Genomic DNA, 8,937 nt, shown 5'->3' on the forward strand with positions numbered 1-8,937 from the left:
AATTCTAGTGAGCCAGATGCAGTCAAAACTAGAGGCTCTGACAGCCAGGGTGAATGAGGCAGAAGAACGATCAGCGAATTGGGAGGATGGTTAGTAGAAGAAGAAAGCTAAAATAGAATCTGGACTTAAAAATCCAATCTCAAGAATGATGGTTTGGGAGATTACTGACTAATGAAATGTTCCAATGTCTGAATCATTGGCTCAAGGGGTAGAGAACAACAGAGGTCTAGAAGAGATATTTGAACAAACTGTAGCTGAAAACTTCCTAATCTAGCAAAGGAAACAAGAATTCGTGTCCAAGAGGCGCAGAGGACCCCTCCCAAGCTCAACCACGACAAACCTACGCCACGTCACGCTAGTGCACCGCAAATTTTAGATCCAAGGATACAGTATTGAAAGCGGCCAGGGCAAAGAAATTTCTCACGACCAAGGCAAAGGTATCAGAATTACGTACACCTGTCTAACAGACCTGGAATGAAAGAAAGGGTTGGGGGGTCATTTTTAAAGCTCTTTCAGAGAAAAACATGCAGCAGAATAGAGAGCCCAGAAATGGACCCTCAGCTCTTTGGGCAACTAATCTTTGACAAAGCAGGAAAAAACATCCAGTGGAAAAAAGACAGTCTCTTCAAAAAATGGTGCTGGGAAAATTGGACAGCCACATGCAAAAGAATGAAACTTGACCACTCTCTCACACCATACACAAAGATAAACTCCAAATGGATGAAAGACCTCGATGTGAGACAGGAACCCATCAAAATCATAGAGGAAAACATAGGCAGCAACCTCTCTGACATCGGCCATAGCCACTTTTTTCATGACACATCTCCAAAGGCAAGAGAAACAAAAGATAAAATGAACTTGTGGGACTTCATCAAGATAAAAAGCTTCTGCACAGCCAAGGAAACAGTCAAAAAAACTAAGAGGCAGCCCACGGAATGGGAGAATATATTTGCAAATGACACTACAGATAAAAGACTGGTATCCAAGATCTACAAAGAACTTCTCAAACTCAGCATGCAAGAAACAAATAAATCATAAAATGGGCAGAAGATATGAACAGACACTCTTCCAATGAGGACATACAAATGGCCAACAGACATATGAAAAAATGTTCAAAATCATTAGCCATCAGGGAAATTCAAATCAAAACCACACTAAGATACCACCTTACGCCAGTTAGGATAGCAAAAATTAACAAGGCAGGAAACAGCAATTGCTGGAGAGGATGTGGAGAAAGGGGATCCCTCCTACATTGTTGGTGGGAATGCAAGTTGGTACAGCCACTCTGGAAAACAGTGTGGAGGTCCCTTAAAAAGTTAAAAATTGAGCTACCCTATGACCCAGCCATTGCACTACTGGGTATTTACTCCAAAGATACAGACGTAGTGAAGAGAAGGGCCATATGCACCCCCAATGTTCTTAGCAGCAATGTCCACAATAGCTAAATCGTGGAAGGAGCCGAGATGCCCTTCAACAGATGACTGGATTAAGAAGATGTGGTCCATATATACAATGGAATATTACTCAGCTATCAGAAAGAACGAGTTCTCAACATTTGCTGCAACATGGACGGCACTGGAGGAGATAATGCTAAGTGAAATAAGTCAAGCAGAGAAAGACAACTATCATATGATTTCTCTCATCTATGGAACATAAGAACTAAGATGATCGGTAGGGGAAGAAAGGGATAAAGAAAGGAGGGTAATCAGAACGGGGAATGAAGCATGAGAGACTATGGACTCTGAGAAACAAACTGAGGACTTCAGAGGGGAGTGGGGGTGGGGGAATGGGATAGATCGGTGATGGGTAGTAAGGAGGGCACGTATTGCATGGTGCACTGGGTGTTGTACACAACTAATGAATCATCGAGCCTTACATCGGAAACCGGGGATGTACTGTATGGTGACTAACATAATATAATAAAAAAACATTTAAAAAAAACCAGGGATGTACTGTATGGTGACTAACATAATATAATAAAAAAACATTAAAGAAAAAGAAACATCGAGTGGCAACTGGAACTAGAACTGGCCACCTGGGGATGGCGGCCAGCGGTGTGGTGGGGTACTGACCAGCAAGGGATGAGGGGACTTTCTGGAGCAAGGAAACTGTTATGCACCCTGACTGATGTTCTACGTTTGTCAAAACTTACCAACATGTGGTGTTAACACCTGAAGTTTTCTCTGTATGAAAAGTATATATATCTCAATAAACTTATTGTTAAAAATTAATGCACAGCTACAAATTTTAAGTTAAAAATGTATGTACAGTATGTTTGCTTCCCTATTTTTTTATTACCTATTTTCACCAGCTTTTAAAATTGACAGATCCTGCTGGCTTCAGAAAAGTGTTCCTTTTGTTACTTTCGCAATGACGAAATCAATGTATTTGAAAATTTATTTATTTTAGAGACACACACACACAGAGACAGAGAAAGCGAGCGTGCACACAAGTGCAGGGGGGAGGGGCAAAGGGAGAAGGAGAGAGAAAATCTCAAGTCGACTCTGTGCTGAGCGTGGAGCCCAACATGGGGCCCAACCCCACGACCCTGAGATCGTGATGTGAACCAAAATCATGAGTTGGACACTGAACCAAATGAGCCATCCAGGAGCCCCAGGAGTAAATGTATTTTAAATAAAATAAAATGAAATTTATTAATTTTCATCAGTATCGGGGTGGGGGGCAGGATGCTATGTGAAAGGAAAATACCAGCTACCTCAGAGTAAGACCTTTTCCAGTTACAAATTTGACTGAGGTTGAGGGCACGTCAATGTCCTCAAGAGCTGCCTAAAATACAGAAAATGTCCCATCTTTTAGAATTCTAACATGGTAGAGAAAACAGAGGGCAGAAACCCACCTTCACCTTCCTTTCATGATGGGTGACCAGTGCCCAGGACCCAGGAGGGGAGCCTGCCAGGCCCCAGCTCTCTAACAGGACAGCCAGGGCCATGATGTGACTCCTGGAAGGCCACCCAGGTGGGCCTCTTTGCTGGGCAGGGGGTCACCACTGTTAGTGGTGATGATGTGAAGACAAACACTGTTCATCTGGAGACGTTTCACCCTTGCACCTGCTCCAATCAGACGTGTACAGTGGTGATCACAGAAGCAAATGGGTGCCATGAGCCCCTCCTCCCTCCCCTCTGCATCTGCCTCAGACTTCCTGTCTGCAGAGACCCAATACCAGGCTGACAATGACTGCAGCTTTCTCTTACCGAGGACTGCAGGGAAGGACCCAGGGCAGGCTTAACTCAGCCAGAAGCACTGCTTTGCTTTCATGGGGTTTCCTTGGGATGTTTTCAAGTTCACATGCACTGTACTGACTTCTGGAGGGAGTCCTGTGCACATGAGACAGTCAGTGCCTTCTCTGAAAGCCCGCGTGTGACACACGGGGTGAAGCCCATTTGCAAGTGAGGCAATGAGGCCAGGGGCAGACGGCTGAAGCCCTGGAGGCAGGGATGGCCCTCCCAAGTCTGGGATCCTGGCACATCTCTGTCAGGGACACTGCACGGCATTTGGGCCCTCAGAGGCCCAGGCTGACCCACACTTACAGGGAGCAGAGGATGGAGCCCAGGCTAGTGTTCTGGGCAGCTGGAGGTAATGCTCTCCCAGGGGTCACTTCCCATCCTCTGTCTCCCAGAGAGGAGGCATCTAGCCACTGTGAGACTGTGCCCACCCTGGAGTTTAGACTCTGTTGGGGGTCCTGAGACATCTGATGGGACAGGCTCACTCTTTTTAGGAGTGGAGACAAGAAGACCCCTCAAGTAGGCTCCCCAGGGGAAAGAGACTGAGTTCCTGACCTTGGCTTGAGAGCCCAGCCCTGACTGCAGGACTGATTCTGGCCTCCTCCCAGGACCCAGGAGGTGCCTGAAGGGAATGCAGTGAAGTTTTCACCAAATCCCAGTGAAGAAAGACGCTTCACTGATTGATGGAATAAAGGAACAAACTGCTGAGAGGTGCTGGGTGCAGGCCCATGTCCTTTGGGGTGGGGGGTCACTCGTGCTGGTGTAGGACCCTCTCCAATGTCAGGGCTCAGCACAGACTCAGCACAGACCCAGCGCAGCTGTGCCTGCTCTTGGCCGTCTGCTGATGCCAGGCTCTGCTCTTGAGGCCTGCAGTCCCGTCCCTCTGCAGCTGCTCTGGGCTGGGCTCACACCGCATTAACCCATGCACTTCCAGGATCCCACGGTCAGGGACCAGGGAAAGCAAGGAGGTCAGTGTGTCGAGATGTCTGGAGACAGTAAGCCCAGTGGTGCCACAAAAGGGACCCTCTTTGCCAGCAAGCTAACACCTATGGGAGGTGACTCAGCACAAGCCCCCACATATGGCCGCACAGGGACCCCATGCCTGTGGGCCATCCTGGGAGACAGCAGCCACAGGGTGCTCTCCCTCCCTCCCAGGCAGCTGGGGTCTCGTCAGCAGACACCACTCGGCAGAGGCCACTGTGAGTCTCATTACAGCATTTGTAGGAATGCACTCCTTCGAAGGGAGTAGGTCACACGCAGTGGACACGGAGGGACGGTAGCTACCCCATCTAACCAGGTCCCTTTTCAGTGTTCGTATTGCCAGGATTACAGCCTTTTCAGAGGAACCTCTGTCTAGTTTTCAAATTGCTGGTGATCACTTCGTATTAAAGGTAATCTTCTGACTTGAAGAGAAGATTTGGAATACGTATGCAAGATTCGAGCAGGACTTGAGTACGCACCCCGTGAGTCTGCGTGGCCAAGGTGCAGGGGCTTGTGGCCTGACAACTCTGGCCACGCCCAGACAAGCCTGACTGCTATGGGCAGCACTTAGCTTGGTACCAAAGAAGTCAGCCCCTCCAGAGGGAGGAGGAACTTGTATAGGGCTGTGGTTTTATCTTAGCATTCCTGAGTCTAGACATGGGATAAGACCTTGAGATGATTCTCAGGGTGTGGAAGGAAAGCTGAGGGCATGCAACGTGAGCACAGTGTGTGCAGGAATGTGGGCGGCAGGGGACTGGGAATGTCTGCACAGCAATGCACCCGTGCCCCTGTGGACCCTCTCAGCCATCACTACCCCTTGAGTCTGATGGCCATGCCCGTGCACAGTTCCTGAATCCTCACACAGTGGAGGCCTTTTAGACTGAAATTGCAGAAACTCATTTTCAGCTTGGTGGCCTCATGTCACTGAGGGCAACCCCGTGCCCAGGGGAGCATCCCGCTGGGCAGGACCCCTGGCCTACCTCTGTGCATGGTCAAGTTTCTTTTCCCAAATACTGCAGGGTCCCCATCCTCTGCAAGAGAAACCCCCAAATCAGAGGGCAGGGCAACAGCAGGGAGACGGGTTCTGCTGTCTACCCAGAGAGTGGCATGAACCAATGTGCAGTGTTACACACAATTTACACAACCCTGAGTGTCAGAAGGCCCCATGATGATTCTTTCTTCACCAAGACGCCCTGACCTATGCTAAAAGAGGTCACCTGATTTCACTCCAAAACATGCTAAGTGAACACTAGAGCATTTCTCCATGTATTTTAATGTCAAGGTATCCCCAACCACACCCCATTTCTGTTGATTTGTGGTGAGCTCTGCTTAGAAAATTTTCTCCTTGGGGTGCCTGGGTGGCTCAGTTGGTTAAGTGTTTGACTCTTGATTTCAGCTCAGGTCATGATTTCAGGATTGTGAGATAGAGCCCCGCCTTGGGCTCTGCACTGGGCATGGAGCCTGCTTAAGATTCTCTCCACCCTCCCTCTCAAAAAAAAAAAAAAAAATCCTCCTTAAGCTCAGGGAGGGACCTGGGGCTCCCTGGGAGGCTGGAGTCACGTGTCTACTGCCCAAGCAGGCCTGCAGGTCTGGCGCAATGAGGGGAGAAGCTGGTATTCCCTTTCATCAAGAATGCAGGGCTGTGGGACGCTTGGGTGGCTGTCAGTTAAGGGTCTGCCTTCGGCTCAGCTCATGACCCCAGTAGCTCACTTCCTTAACAGCCCGTTGTATGGATAGAACACAGTTTAGCCATTCTCTCCATGGGCACAGGGGCTGTTTTCAAGTTTGGTTATTATGAACAAAGTTGTTATAAACATCTTTGTACAAGTCTTTTTCAGACACGGGTCTTCATTTCTCATGGGTACCTACCTAAGAGTAGAGTTACTGGCTCAGAAGGGAAGTATGTACTTAATTCTGTAAGAAACTGCCAGAACTTCTCCCAGAGTGACTCTTACCATTTCACACTCCACATCCCTATCTGTGCTTGGTGTCTAGTGGTATCTTATTACACTGACCCTAATTTACACTGTAGTGAAGTCCAAGTTATCAGCAAGACAAACAAGTCGGAAGCTTAAGATGCTACATGTAGACTCACCGAAGATGCGGGGGCCTCCCATGCAAATGATTTCCCCAAGAGAGGAGAACACAGACGTCCACACAAAAGCCTCAGCGGAAGTGTTCACAACAGCCCAACCTGAAACACATGCTCAGCAGCAGGGTGGCTAGAGAACCTGCCTGACAGCACCCCGCAACACAAAGGGGCCGGTTAACAGCAAAGACCTGCTGAGTCAATAATCCACTAACCAGCGTGTGCTGTATGACTCTGCGTATGTGAAATGATACAAAGTGAGGCCAGGCGCTTGGCTCCGGAACCTGTTCTGAAATCATAAGCTGTACTGTAGCTGGGTTATTAACCTAGACCCACGTTCTGTTCTTTCGTGTTCCCCTGTGCATGATTCATCGTTAACTTCGCCCTTGTCACTCTACCCCTAGTTTGCACACTGATTATAAGAATCTGATGAAAAACAGATAACATTTTTCTTAAAACTATCTGACGTATACCAGGTCCCAGATGGCGCTCCACCGTCCGGAAGAATGTGTACCTTCAGTGGCTTCCAGACTGGCCCCTCAAGTTTCAAGAAGCCCATGAACTTCCCTTCGCATACTCACATTCCCAACCAACCCTATGTAAACTGCCCCTAGATTTGACAAGGCAAGGCAGCTTTGGGACCGCCCCCTGCCCTTCCGATAATAAAGCTCCCTGTGCCTCAAGCCCCGTCTCAGTCACTGGCTTCCCACGAATCAGGTGCACGAACAACAGGACATATCTCCACAGGGACAGAAAGAGGACCGGAGATGCCTGGGACGGGGCAGTGAGGGACTGGCTGGGAAGGCACACATGGCAACATCTCTGGTGAGGGAGAGGTTCCAGATCTCGACTGCGCTCATGGTTACATGGACTCATGAGTGCCAAAGTTCACCAAATGTACACCTGAAGTGGTTGCATTTTATGTAAGTTATACCTCAGTGGAGCTGATCTTTAAAAGACAAAAACACTGTTTGTGGCTCAACGCTTCTTCATTAGGTAATTCCCCTCTTCTGCAGCAGCACCAACCGAGTCACACCTTTGCCTTGTGTCTACGGTCTTGGAGACTGTCTCGACAACATCAGCACCCTCTTCATTGTCTGTAGCTGCCTGCTTTACTGCTCTTCCCTGTACTGAACACGACAGAAACTTCAGAAAACTAAATGCGTTCACTCATCCACTCAGCCGGTCAGGCAACAAGTGTTTACTGTGTCTGTTAGCGGCAGGCACTGCAGTAAGAGAGGCGGGAAGTAAGTAAGACACGGCATGCACCCTGTATCTTAGAAGAGGCAGGGAGACACAAAGCGAAATCAGTACAGAATGGCATCAGTAACTGGCCGTGCAAGTCCAAGCTCTGGGGCACAGCACGCCCACAAAGGAGGGACCCATGCCCTCTCCAGGGCCCGGAAAGGGTACAGAGAGATGCCATGTGAGCCAGGTCTCCAAGTGCCGCTGGAGGAAGGTGGGAGCACGGGAAAGGGCATCAGAGAGACAGGGAAAACCGATGAAGGAACGCGGCCATGACCGGGAGCACGGCCGCTGAGGAGACCTGGAATATGGGGAGACCAGTGACAGGGCAAGCTGGGGCTGCAGGTACTGCCCAGGGCAGCGCACACCCCCCTTGTACATCCCGACACGGGACTGTCCGCAGGTGTGGCCTCTTACAAGGGAATATAAAAGTACAGTTGTATTGCCTTAAAACCAGTCACATACTGGAACACATCCGACACGACCTGCCAAGTCCAGTTACTCCCTCAGAGACAATAATGGGGAAGGAAAGCGGTAACAAATTCCGGATCTAGCCCTAACACCAACTCTCGGGGGGCAAGGGGGGGCTCACACACGACTGGTAAAGGTCATGGCTTAATAATGTAGGGGTGCAATTGTAAAAAGGTGAAGGAATGATTACTCAGAACCCTAATCTACACTCGAGATTAGAAAATGCCAGGGGCGCCTGGGTGGCACAGCAGTTGAGCGTCTGCCTTCGGCTCAGGGCGTGATCCCGGTGTTACGGGATCGAGCCCCACATCAGGCTCCTCTGCTGTGAGCCTGCTTCTTCCTCTCCCACTCCCCCTGCTTGTGTTCCCTCTCTCGCTGGCTGTCTCTATCTCTGTTGAATAAATAAATAAATAAAATCTTTTAAAAAAAAAAAGAAAGAAAATGCCAAAAATATACTGTGTTCTTCACTTCCATTAGGACACTGAGGACGTACTTCTCTCAACCAAGCCGCTTGGAGGGAACCGTCATTAAAACCGAATTCCAGTAAAGCACACACGACCCCCGGACGGTAAAGGCCCACAGGGGAAAGTAAGGACGCCACCTGTCCCTTCTCTGAACACACAGAAGGCAGGGCGCTCACACTTGCCGCCTCGGGACGCAGGGGCTTAGCCAGCCGTCCGCCCCCGTCCATCCGTCCGGCCCCGTCCCCGTCGGTCCCCGTCCATCCACCCCCGTCCGCCCCGTCCCCGTCGGTCCCCGTCCATCCGCCCGCGTTCCTCTGTCGCAGTCCGTGCCCGCCCGGGGAAAGCGCATCAGGCCGGCCTCCGGCGCTGGAGCCGGGCAGAAGAAGGCTCCCGCCGCCGCCGCCGGACAGCCGGCCGCTCCCCAGGACGCGGGGGGGGGGGGGGG

The 8,937-nt window shown here is 50.0% G+C and overlaps 1 long non-coding RNA gene across 1 annotated transcript in view; it reads right to left on the minus strand.

The window, feature by feature from the left end:
• LOC121103712 overlaps positions 1–8,937 on the minus strand; it is an 18,226-nt gene that overhangs the window by 8,392 nt on the left and 897 nt on the right. The window lies entirely within an intron of this gene.

Source organism: Ursus maritimus, unplaced genomic scaffold (assembly GCF_017311325.1).
Source record: "Ursus maritimus isolate PB19 unplaced genomic scaffold, ASM1731132v1 scaffold_2, whole genome shotgun sequence".
Lineage (NCBI taxonomy): Eukaryota > Metazoa > Chordata > Mammalia > Carnivora > Ursidae > Ursus > Ursus maritimus.